Consider the following 10,006-nt stretch of genomic DNA (forward strand, 5'->3'; position numbering starts at 1 on the left):
CTTGTTTAGTGAAAAAGGGAAAACGTGTTTGAAAACTTTAGCCAATTGGGAGAACAATAAGCTCGAAAATTTGGAGACATGTACAATGGTTCTAAAATAGGTAATTTTAGGTTTAAACACTCAAGTTATAATTAGGGGTGCGATCGTTATAAGAATTTCTTGAAAATTTCACTTTATCGCGCCTAAATTGGAAATACGCGTTTTCACGCGCGCGATTAATTGAGGGACTTTAGACCATTATTTTGGGTCAATTAAGCGTGAATAATATTTATATGAATATAAGTGCATTAGAGGCTTAGTGCACTAGTGAAACAAATGCAAGAGGAATCGAACACGAAACGTGCGCGTACACGCGCGCACGAGAGAGTTGACTTTTGAGGCATTCTTAGCCACATATTCTTAAGCCTCTCACGTAAGCCTCATTATCAGCCAACAACATTCTTCTTCCTCCTCAAAGCTGCCGTCCAACACCAAGAGCAAGAACCAAACTTGCTTCATCAAATTCTACTCCAAAATCTTGCTCAAATCACTACCAAATCCTCTCAAATTTTAACTCTCCTTAGCTTAACATTTGGAGAGTCCATTTAACTACAAAAAGAGGAGCTTTCCACGGTTTCTTGGAGCTTCAAGGAGGGCCGAAATTCTGGTCTTAGGCACACCAAGGAGGTATATAGTGATCTAACACTCTAAACTTGGTTTATAAAAGTTGAATTACACTTATGAGCTTGAATTTTCATATGGGTTGTTGTTGTTGTTGGAAAAATTGGAAGGTGGGCTCTATGAACTCCCACCCTTCGTCTTGATGGTTGATGTGATGGTTAATGATGGGTTTAATGTTGGATTAGTGCTTAAATTAGTGGTTTGTTGGTGGAAAATTGATGGAAACTCATGATGGGTGCAAAGGCCAAATCTGACCATTTTGCCCCTGCTTTGTTCAGCCACTTTAATGCAGAAATTTGAGGATTTAATGGCTTGATTGTGTTGTTTACATGTTGTGGTAGTTGTATAAAAATTTTCATTGAAAAATACTGAGTTTTGGTTGGTCAAATGAATTTATTTCCCAAAACTAGTAATCTGGAAACTGTTCCCGTCATGCCCAGACCAGTGTTTGTATTTCATCCATAACTCCGTCCTCCGATGTCGAAATCAAGTGCTGTCAGTGGCATTTGAAACTAGACACTCCCATCTTTCCAACGGTATAAAATACACGTTCTGGTTCCATGTGTGTGAACCGTACCACTCTTCTGAATTCAGCTGTTCTGTTTCTCTGTTCTGCTGGAATGAAATACAGAAGCTGTGACTTGAAGCTCGATTTCGAGCTAGTTGTGTGCCAAAATTCAGAATGATTTCTTCTGTAAAATTATAGTCCTATGAATGTATTTTCAATACTATCAACCATGCTCAATTCGGAGTTAAATTGAGTGAGTTATGATCAAAATACGGTGACCACCCTGTTCTTGAAAAACCCTGGATTTGGACAGATTTGATGTAAGACTTGTTGTGATCTTACTAAATGAATTTCTTGGTGCTAAACACCTACAAAATGTACCATGTGTGTTCCTTAGACTTTTTTTGCACAAATGAACCATGTTTGGAGGTTTTCCTTAGCCGAATGTTTGGAAACGGAGAGAAATGGAGCTAAAGGCAGTTTTGCCTTAGTAAATTCAAAACTTTGGTTGATTGGTTAACCACCTTTCCGAAGGTATTTTTCCACGAAATTTGATAGAGAGATACCCTTCATATAGGAGTACTATACTACAAACTTTGGTACCAATCCAAATCCGTTTTGACACTTAACTAAAGGTCCGAAGTCGGAAACCCAAATCTGGAAATTGTTCAACAGTCTTGAATTTTTCCCAATTTTGAGCTACCATATCTTGGTGCTCGAAACTCCGATCCTTGATCCACTTTTTCTGTTGTAAACCTTACTTGCAACTCTAATTTAGTTACAAATTTCTGAGGCTAGCTCGTAACGTGTGAATTTTGCCGAATTTCCAAAGTTAGCGAAAAACCAACCCTTGCTCAATCCTGAGTGTTCTGGAACAGCAACTTTAAACCCATTTTTGAATACCTTCCACTTAGATTCATAGAAAAGTATCTTCTAAGAACTTTTAGTACTTTCCATGAGGTTTCCAACGGAAAAAAGGTTTCCAATTTTAGACTTGTATCGAGTGAGATACGATTTTTCAAAAATCCATATCAAAATTGAAATTTTCCAACTTTCAAGGAAATAGAGATTTCCAAGAACTCTTTATTCTTTCGAAATTATGGAAACATTTTAACCTCGATTTCCAAGATAAAAACCCAAATGCTCCTGTACTTTAAGAAACTCTAATTGAAACTCGATTTACGAGTAATTGAGGTTCGATTTTGTGAAATTTCCTTAGATTGTACTAGTGTACAATCTTCCTTGATAATTGGGATATATGAATGATAATACATTATTATTTGCTCAGGCGCACACGAGAACCTTCAAGAGTATCCTACCGTGCACACTTGAACTTTCAGAAAATATTTCTTCTTGATTTGCTCGGTGAGTGTCAAGTGTGCGTTACTTGAACTCCTGTGAATTCGATACGTGATTACTTGTTATTGATACTTGAGATTTTGGAAAATGGAGTCGAGTGTGTACTTTATCGCACTCGTTCTCATTTGAAATGATTTAACTCATGCTCAAATTGCTTGAATATATCGATTGCGTGTATACATCGATTGCTTGTACGTATCAATGCTTGATACATGATATGGTATGCTATGGTTGCATACATCGTTGGAGTGAATCTCCTCGACACACAATTGCACATGGGGACGCCCACATCTCATTAGCCGACCTTGGACTCGAACCGGCATGAGCTTGGTCGGGAACCTTGGCGAGTTATGAGATATATAAGGTTAACCTAATGAGAGGTCTTGCTTGGCATACTCGAGTAGTATCGCCACAAACAAATGACAGGCGGGCCCGATACTGGGGTATGTAAGGTGAAAGGGGACAAGTTAAGTGGAGTTCTACGGATAAAACTTACCCGATTGACAGAGTGTCAATTCGTGGAGGTTATTGATCGTGCAAGTGGAATATAGCTCTTGAGAGCTCCTATATCCTTGAATTATTTCTGTTTACTTTTCCGGTGAATTGTTATTTATCGAACCTTTATTGCTCGATTTGTATACTTGGCTTGCTATTTGAACAATGTGTTCTTGGCCTCACGAGCGTTTTGCTCACCCTGTAGATTTGCTTTCTTTAACAGGATTGAACCCGGAGAAGTGTTGGAGAAACCCTCCTAATGTACTTTTGTCTTAGGGTTTCCATTATATTTTGGCTATGCCCTGGGTTTTGGATTGTACTTTTGGAATTGAAATGTAATATTTGGGTATGATGTATAATTGGGATTTAAGTTGTATTTTGAACATCCGATGTACGGGTTGGATAATAGATGACTATTGTTAAGTTGAACGCTTCTGCATTATTTGTATTTATGTTATTCTTCTTGTGACGTTTAGATTAGTAATAAGCTCGAATGGAATTGCTTGAGTCCTGGCGAGAGTTGGGCAGGCGTCCTGCGGATACCCTTTGGTTCGCCTTAGGGAGAAGTGGGGCGTCACAACGTGTGTTATGTCAAGATGCAAGAATCATTACAAATAATTTCAAACATATCCTCATTGAAGATTCCTATTAAGAGCTGCCAAAACTAAGGAGATGGCATTTACTTCTTGCAATTTTGTTAGCATTTATGGCCTCCTCCAATAGTGTTAACATCTCACAACCTGCTTCCAGACACCTTCAAAATTGAAATTTTCAAAAGGTGGGAAGAACGTTACAAACACTTTGAAACACATCCTCATTGAAGATTCGTATTAAGAGCTGCCAAAACTAAGGAGATGGCATTTACTTCTTGCAATTTTGTTAGCATTTGTGGCCTCCTCCGATAGTGTTAACATCTCACAACTTGCTTTCGGACAGCTCCAAAATTGAAAATCTCAAAAGGTGGAAAGAACGTGTGTGTGATGTCACTATGCAAGAATCATTACAAACACTTTCAAACACATCCTCATTGAAGATTCCTATTAAGAGCTGTCAAAACTAAAGAGATGGTTCTCAAAATTAACTGGGTACAATGCAACAATAAGAGGTACGCCAATAAATCTCAGAATTACAAGTCCAATAATTCCAACTTAAAGAAAAAGAAAGGCAATTGTTTGTGAAAAACCAGGACACCATGGTACTTAGTATAGGCACAAAAAGAAAGGTGATAATATATAATTGTTGCAGTCATCTCTCAAGACAACATTGCAGCCAACAGGGGAAGAGGTGGTCTAACTTGGTATAAAGCAACAATAAGAGGCACGCTAATAAGTTCCATAATTACAAGCCCAATAATTCCAACTTTAAGAAGAAGAAAGGCAATTGTTTGTGAAAAATCAGAACATCATGTTGCTCAATATAGGTATAAAAAGAAAGGTGACAAAGCAAATGCCATTCATCCTAAGGTTAATTTAGCGAAAGGGGATGATATAATTGCTACAGTCATCTTTCAAGACAACATTGTACCCAATAGAGGATGATGAAGAGGTGGTCTACCTTGAGGACTCATGAACTGCTAAAGTTTTGGGTAAGGGCAAAGTGCTCTTGAAACTCACTTCAGAAAAAAATTTGGCCTTCAATGATATGATGCATTTGCCGAATGTTCGGGCAAATATGGTTTTTGTAGCATTGCTAGAAAAAGTTGAGGTGAAAGTGTCATTTGAATCTAACAAGATTGTAATGGCAAAAAATAATGCATTTGTGGGTAAAGGCTATTGTAATAAGGGATTCTTTGTGCTTAATATTTCAATTGTGATCAATGAAAATGTTCTTCTACTTATATTGCTGATTCAATTTCTTTATGGCATGCCAGATTAGGACATGTTAATATTAGTTATATCAAGAAAATGCAAGCATGTGACCAAATTTTTGGTATTAGTAAAAACATGGATACATGTGAAATATGTACAGAAACTAAAATAACAAAGAAAAGTTGTGTATCTCTCTAAAGAAAAATTGAATTATTAAATTTAATTTATACACATTTAGGTGATTTAAAACAAACAATGACTAGAGGTGGTAAAAGATATTATGTTACTTTTATATATAAAAATTCTAGATATACCAAATTGTATTTACTTAGAGATAAGGATGATACTCATAATGTCTTTTTATCTTATAAGTCTGAAGTAGAAAATCAACTTAATAAAAAACTAAAAAGAATTAGATCTGATAGAGGGGGTGAATACTTAGTTTTAGATAAGTTATGTGAACATGAAGGCATAATACATGAACTAATACCTTCTTATTCACCAGAATCTAATGGAATAATTGAAAAGGAAAAATGACACTAAAAGAAATAATGAATTCTATGTTATTAGTTTTCATACTCTTGATAATTTGTGGGGAGAAGTTATATTATCTTCATGTCGCCTACAAAATAGAATTCCACATAAAAAAACTGGTAAAACCTTATAAGTTATGAAAAAATTATAAACCAAATTTAAAATATTTAAAAGAATGGGGTGTCTTGCTAAAGTGTTATTACCTGAATCTAAGAAAAGAAAATTAGGTTCTAAATTTCTGATTGTATGTTTATTGGATATGCTAAACATAGTGCTGCATGTAGGTTTCTTGTTTTAGGAAATGATGTGCTTGATTAAAATACAATTATTGAGATAAAGAATGCTGAGTTCTTTGAACATATTAATTCACTGTCTAATAAATTTTCTCATGCACTTGTTGAAATAAAATGGAGAAATAACCTCTAATGAGGAATTGAGAAGGAGTAAAAGGTCGAGAAAAGAATTTTCTTATGGAAATAAATTTCAAACTTTTTTTGTCGATAATGATCATTTAACTTATTTTGATGCCATCTCTTCTCTTGATTCCAAGTTTTTTGAAAGAAATAATTAACTCTGAAATTGATTCTATTATGAAAAACAAAACCTAGACTTTGATAGATTTACCTCCTGGTGCAAAACTTATTGGTTGCAAATAAATTTTTAAAAAAAAATATAATTCTGATGGCTCTATAAAAAAATACAAAACTCGTTTAGTAGCAAAAGAATTTTCTCAAAAACAAAATATTGACTATTTTGACGCATTTGCACTAGTAACAAGAATTTCTTCTATTTGTGTGTTATTTGCTTTAGGTTCTATGCATAAACTAGTTGTTCATCAAATAGATGTCAAAACAACCTTGTTAAATCGTGATTTAGAAGAAAAAATTTATATGTTTCAACTTGAGGGATGTGTTGTATTTGGACAAGAAAATAAGGTGTGTAAATTAATTAAATCTCTTTATGACCTAAAATAAACTCCTAACTAGTGGCATGAGAAATTTGATCAAATATTGATAAAAAAAATAGATTCTCATCTATAGAAGTGGATAAATGTGTGTATGTCAAAATTATAAATGATCAATATGTGATAATTAGTTTGTACGTGGATGACATGCTTATATTTTGTACAAGTCTAGATATTGTTAATAATACTAAATATTTTCTGTTTTCTAATTTTGATATGAAAGATTTGGGTGAATCTAAAATGATATTGGGTGTTAAAATTATAAAGAGAGATGATGGTATAATGTTGTCACAAGAACATTATACAGAGAGATTTCTTAAGAAGTTTGAAAATTATGACATGGCACTTGTAAGCACTCCTTATGATGCTAACACTTAATTAAAGGAAAATAATGGTGATCTAGTTGTTCAGCATAGATATGCTCAGATTATTTGGAGTCTGATGCATTTGATGAATTTTACATGGCCTAATATAGCTTATATTGTGTGCAGACTAAATAGATATACTCACAATTCCAATAGTAAGTATTGGTTTGCATTAATCAGACTAATGAAATATTTGAAAGGTACCATGAATTATGGTATCTTGTATTGTGGATTTTTCACTGTATTAGAAGGGTGCAGTGATGCTAATTAGATCTCTGATTCAAATGAGACAAAATTCACTAGTGGTTATGTGTTCACTCTTGGTGGTGGTGTAGTAGTATGGAAGTTAGCAAGGCAAACAATCATTGTTAGGTCAACTATAGAGTCAGAGTTTATAACTCTGGTGTTGATTGGTTCTAAGGCTAAGAAATTTCTTAGCTAATATTCTTCCAACTAAGGATCTATAGCCTCCTGTGTCCATACACTATGATTGTCAAGTAACAATTGCTATTGTCAAAAATAAATCTTATAATTATTGTAAAAGTCAACACATGAGACTGAGACATGATATCATAAAGTAGCTACTTAGAGATGGGATTATTTCTATTGATTTTGTGAAGTCAGAGTTAAACTTGGCCGATTCTCTGACTAAATTTGTTGGAAGAAAATTAATTCTTCAAACTATAAGGAAAATTGCACTAAGGCTTGTCAATAGAGACAGTAACCTAACCTATGTGATTGATGATCCTATGAAATAGGTTCATATGGGTAATAACAAGCCAATATTGACTGTAAAACACTTCAAATTTAAGTCCCACCAGAGATAAGTGCTTTGACTGCTAGTAATTGTGAGGTTGAATTTCAAACTCTTAATGAATTCATATCTCTTTAGGGAAGTGTATTTAAAGTAGTATACACTTGATGAATTCACCTATATGAGAGTGGAGTGTAGCCACTTCTATAAGATTCTTTGGCCGAGTCTTTAGAGCTCACATGAATAACCAGGCAGGCGTACGGCCTAAAAGCGCAAAATTGCATTAACAGCAAATTGTGGTTTGCAATGTGATTGATAAAATCTCGGTCATACATCAAGAGCAATTAGTTCATAGAAATTCATATTTCACCAATAATTCTGTACGTCATGTTTTGTCAATCTAAGTTTGGTTCAAAGTTCAAAGACCAAACTAATTACATTTCACCCAAATAAATCCAGCAGATTATTATCTTTTGTCTAAACTCTTTTGAAATAGGAAGGAAATTGTTGTAAATAAATGAGTATTTCAAAGGATTTTATCCCACATTGAAAAATCAAAGAGACTTTTCATCATTTTATAATGTTTAGTTTCTTATGGGGTTTATGTTAAATTAGTAACTAGTGTGGGCTTGTGCACATGAGAGGGAAGTTGAGTTGGACCAATTCAATACAAACTAATGGATTTTCGCCCCCCTTGCGCATGGGTTAAACGCGACCCAAGATAATTTTACTGCTGTTATATTTTGCAAGAAGTAAAAAATTATTTTTGCTTTTTACGTTACTAATCCAGATAGAGTTTGACTCTTTCCACCAAGAAGATAAAATGATCTTATCTCTTATTGTTCATTTGTACAAACTGATGGATTTGCACCCCCCCCCCGCATGTGTGTTAAACACGATCCAAGATAGTTTTACTGCTACAAGAAGTCAAAAATTATTTTTACTTTTTACGTTACAAATTGGATAGAGTTTGACTCTTTCTACCAGGAAGATAAGATGATCTTATCTCTTAATGTTCCTTTCTAGTTACTCAGGCACAACATTCTTTTGTTAACGTTCATTCTATTACACAAAGTCAGGCACACATTTTTTTGTTACAGAAATTTCTTTACTCCTCTCTGCTGGATTTACTGATACAGATTGCTTATGAAGTTTAATTTTCATTTTTGATAGGGTGCAAATTTTGTTGGGCAGAAGAATTTTTCTTATAAGATATGCTCACATTTTACGTCTAGCGTCCAGCTCTGTTTCAATCATGTTGTGTCTTGAATGAATGGTTTAGTTTATTAGTTATTTGTCGTTTGTTTTACTCATTGTTCCAACTGATTGTATAAATTGGTTCAAGCAATGTTAGTTGGTTGATTAGTGTTGATTTAAATTAGTTGAATCGTTATTTTTAGAAGAATAAAAAGGCTAGGTCATGTTGATCATAGTTGAGGCTTAAGCTGAGTTAGGGATAAGTTTAGTTAAGTGAAATTTTAAACCAGTTAGGAGTTTTAAATATTTGTAAGGTTATATATAACCTTCAAGTGCTAAACATTTAAAGATAAAGACATTACGTGAATTTTGAGAATTTCTTTCTTGTTCTTTGGAAATGTCTCTTAATACAAAGTGAGTATGTCTTCTTTGTTCAAGTTTTTGGCTTATCAATCAACGACCATGGTTCGTTGTGGCGCCTTACTACCCTTATACCAAGATTCATTAACCACGTGATTAATGGATTGAGATTTTTCTATCATTCTGTATCCATAACCTGTTCAAAATAGATTGTTCCGTTGCCTGATCAACTTGGTTCTTCAAGACAGATTCTTACTGGATCGAGTTCACATCAGTTGGTATTAGAGTTTTAGCTCTTGATATAGGTTGTTTAGGTTAATATTCTTTTCTTTCATGTTTTCCTTTTTGTTCTTCTACCAAACCCTATCTTAGTCAAAAAAAAATTTTTTTGTTATCGCCTATTAGGGTTTGATATCATTGTAGGTTCTTGTTTCATCTTTAGTCTTGTTTCTTGTTATAATCTATCCATACCTTTTGTTGTTGTCTCCTTGTGTTCCTAGTCCAGAATTTTGTGTTTATTTGTGTTGTTTCTCTGTGAAATTGTTTCAAAAAATTGATAAAAATAATCACAACCGCTAAGGTTACTTTTAGTTCATTGCCTCTTCATTGCTGTTTCTTATGTTGTTTTGATTGCAATCTATCTAGAAATTTCAGTTGTTATTTTCATTGATTTTTGTCCAGATTATTGATACAGAAGACAGAAAAGGACCAAATTTCCTTATCAGAAGGGGTGGAAATGGAGAACACCCCTTGGTGATGAAAGGAAGACTTTTTATTGATGATCAAAATTGAGAGAGAGAATTTGGAAAAAATGAAATGATCCAAACATCAGCTGCCTATCTTCTTCAGCTCCTGTCCTTTTATGCATGTAGAGAGGCGGTGGAAGGAGAGTTAGTTATAACTACTCCACCGCCTTTCCATATTCGTGCCATGCATGTGACCTGTACGTAACTAATTTCCTACCCATGCATAGCAGTTACTATTTCTGTTTGGCAGTTACAA

The 10,006-nt window shown here is 34.2% G+C and overlaps 1 long non-coding RNA gene across 1 annotated transcript; it reads left to right on the forward strand.

Annotated features, from left to right (window-relative positions):
* The first annotated feature begins 444 nt into the window (after positions 1 to 444).
* LOC140015696 (uncharacterized) lies at positions 445 to 3,529 on the forward strand. Its single transcript, XR_011822321.1, has 2 exons — positions 445 to 666; positions 3,246 to 3,529. It is a non-coding gene; the product is annotated as an uncharacterized lncRNA (long non-coding RNA).
* The last annotated feature ends 6,477 nt before the right edge of the window (positions 3,530 to 10,006 follow it).

This window comes from Coffea arabica, chromosome 10c (genome assembly GCF_036785885.1).
Source record: "Coffea arabica cultivar ET-39 chromosome 10c, Coffea Arabica ET-39 HiFi, whole genome shotgun sequence".
NCBI classification, from domain to species: domain Eukaryota; kingdom Viridiplantae; phylum Streptophyta; class Magnoliopsida; order Gentianales; family Rubiaceae; genus Coffea; species Coffea arabica.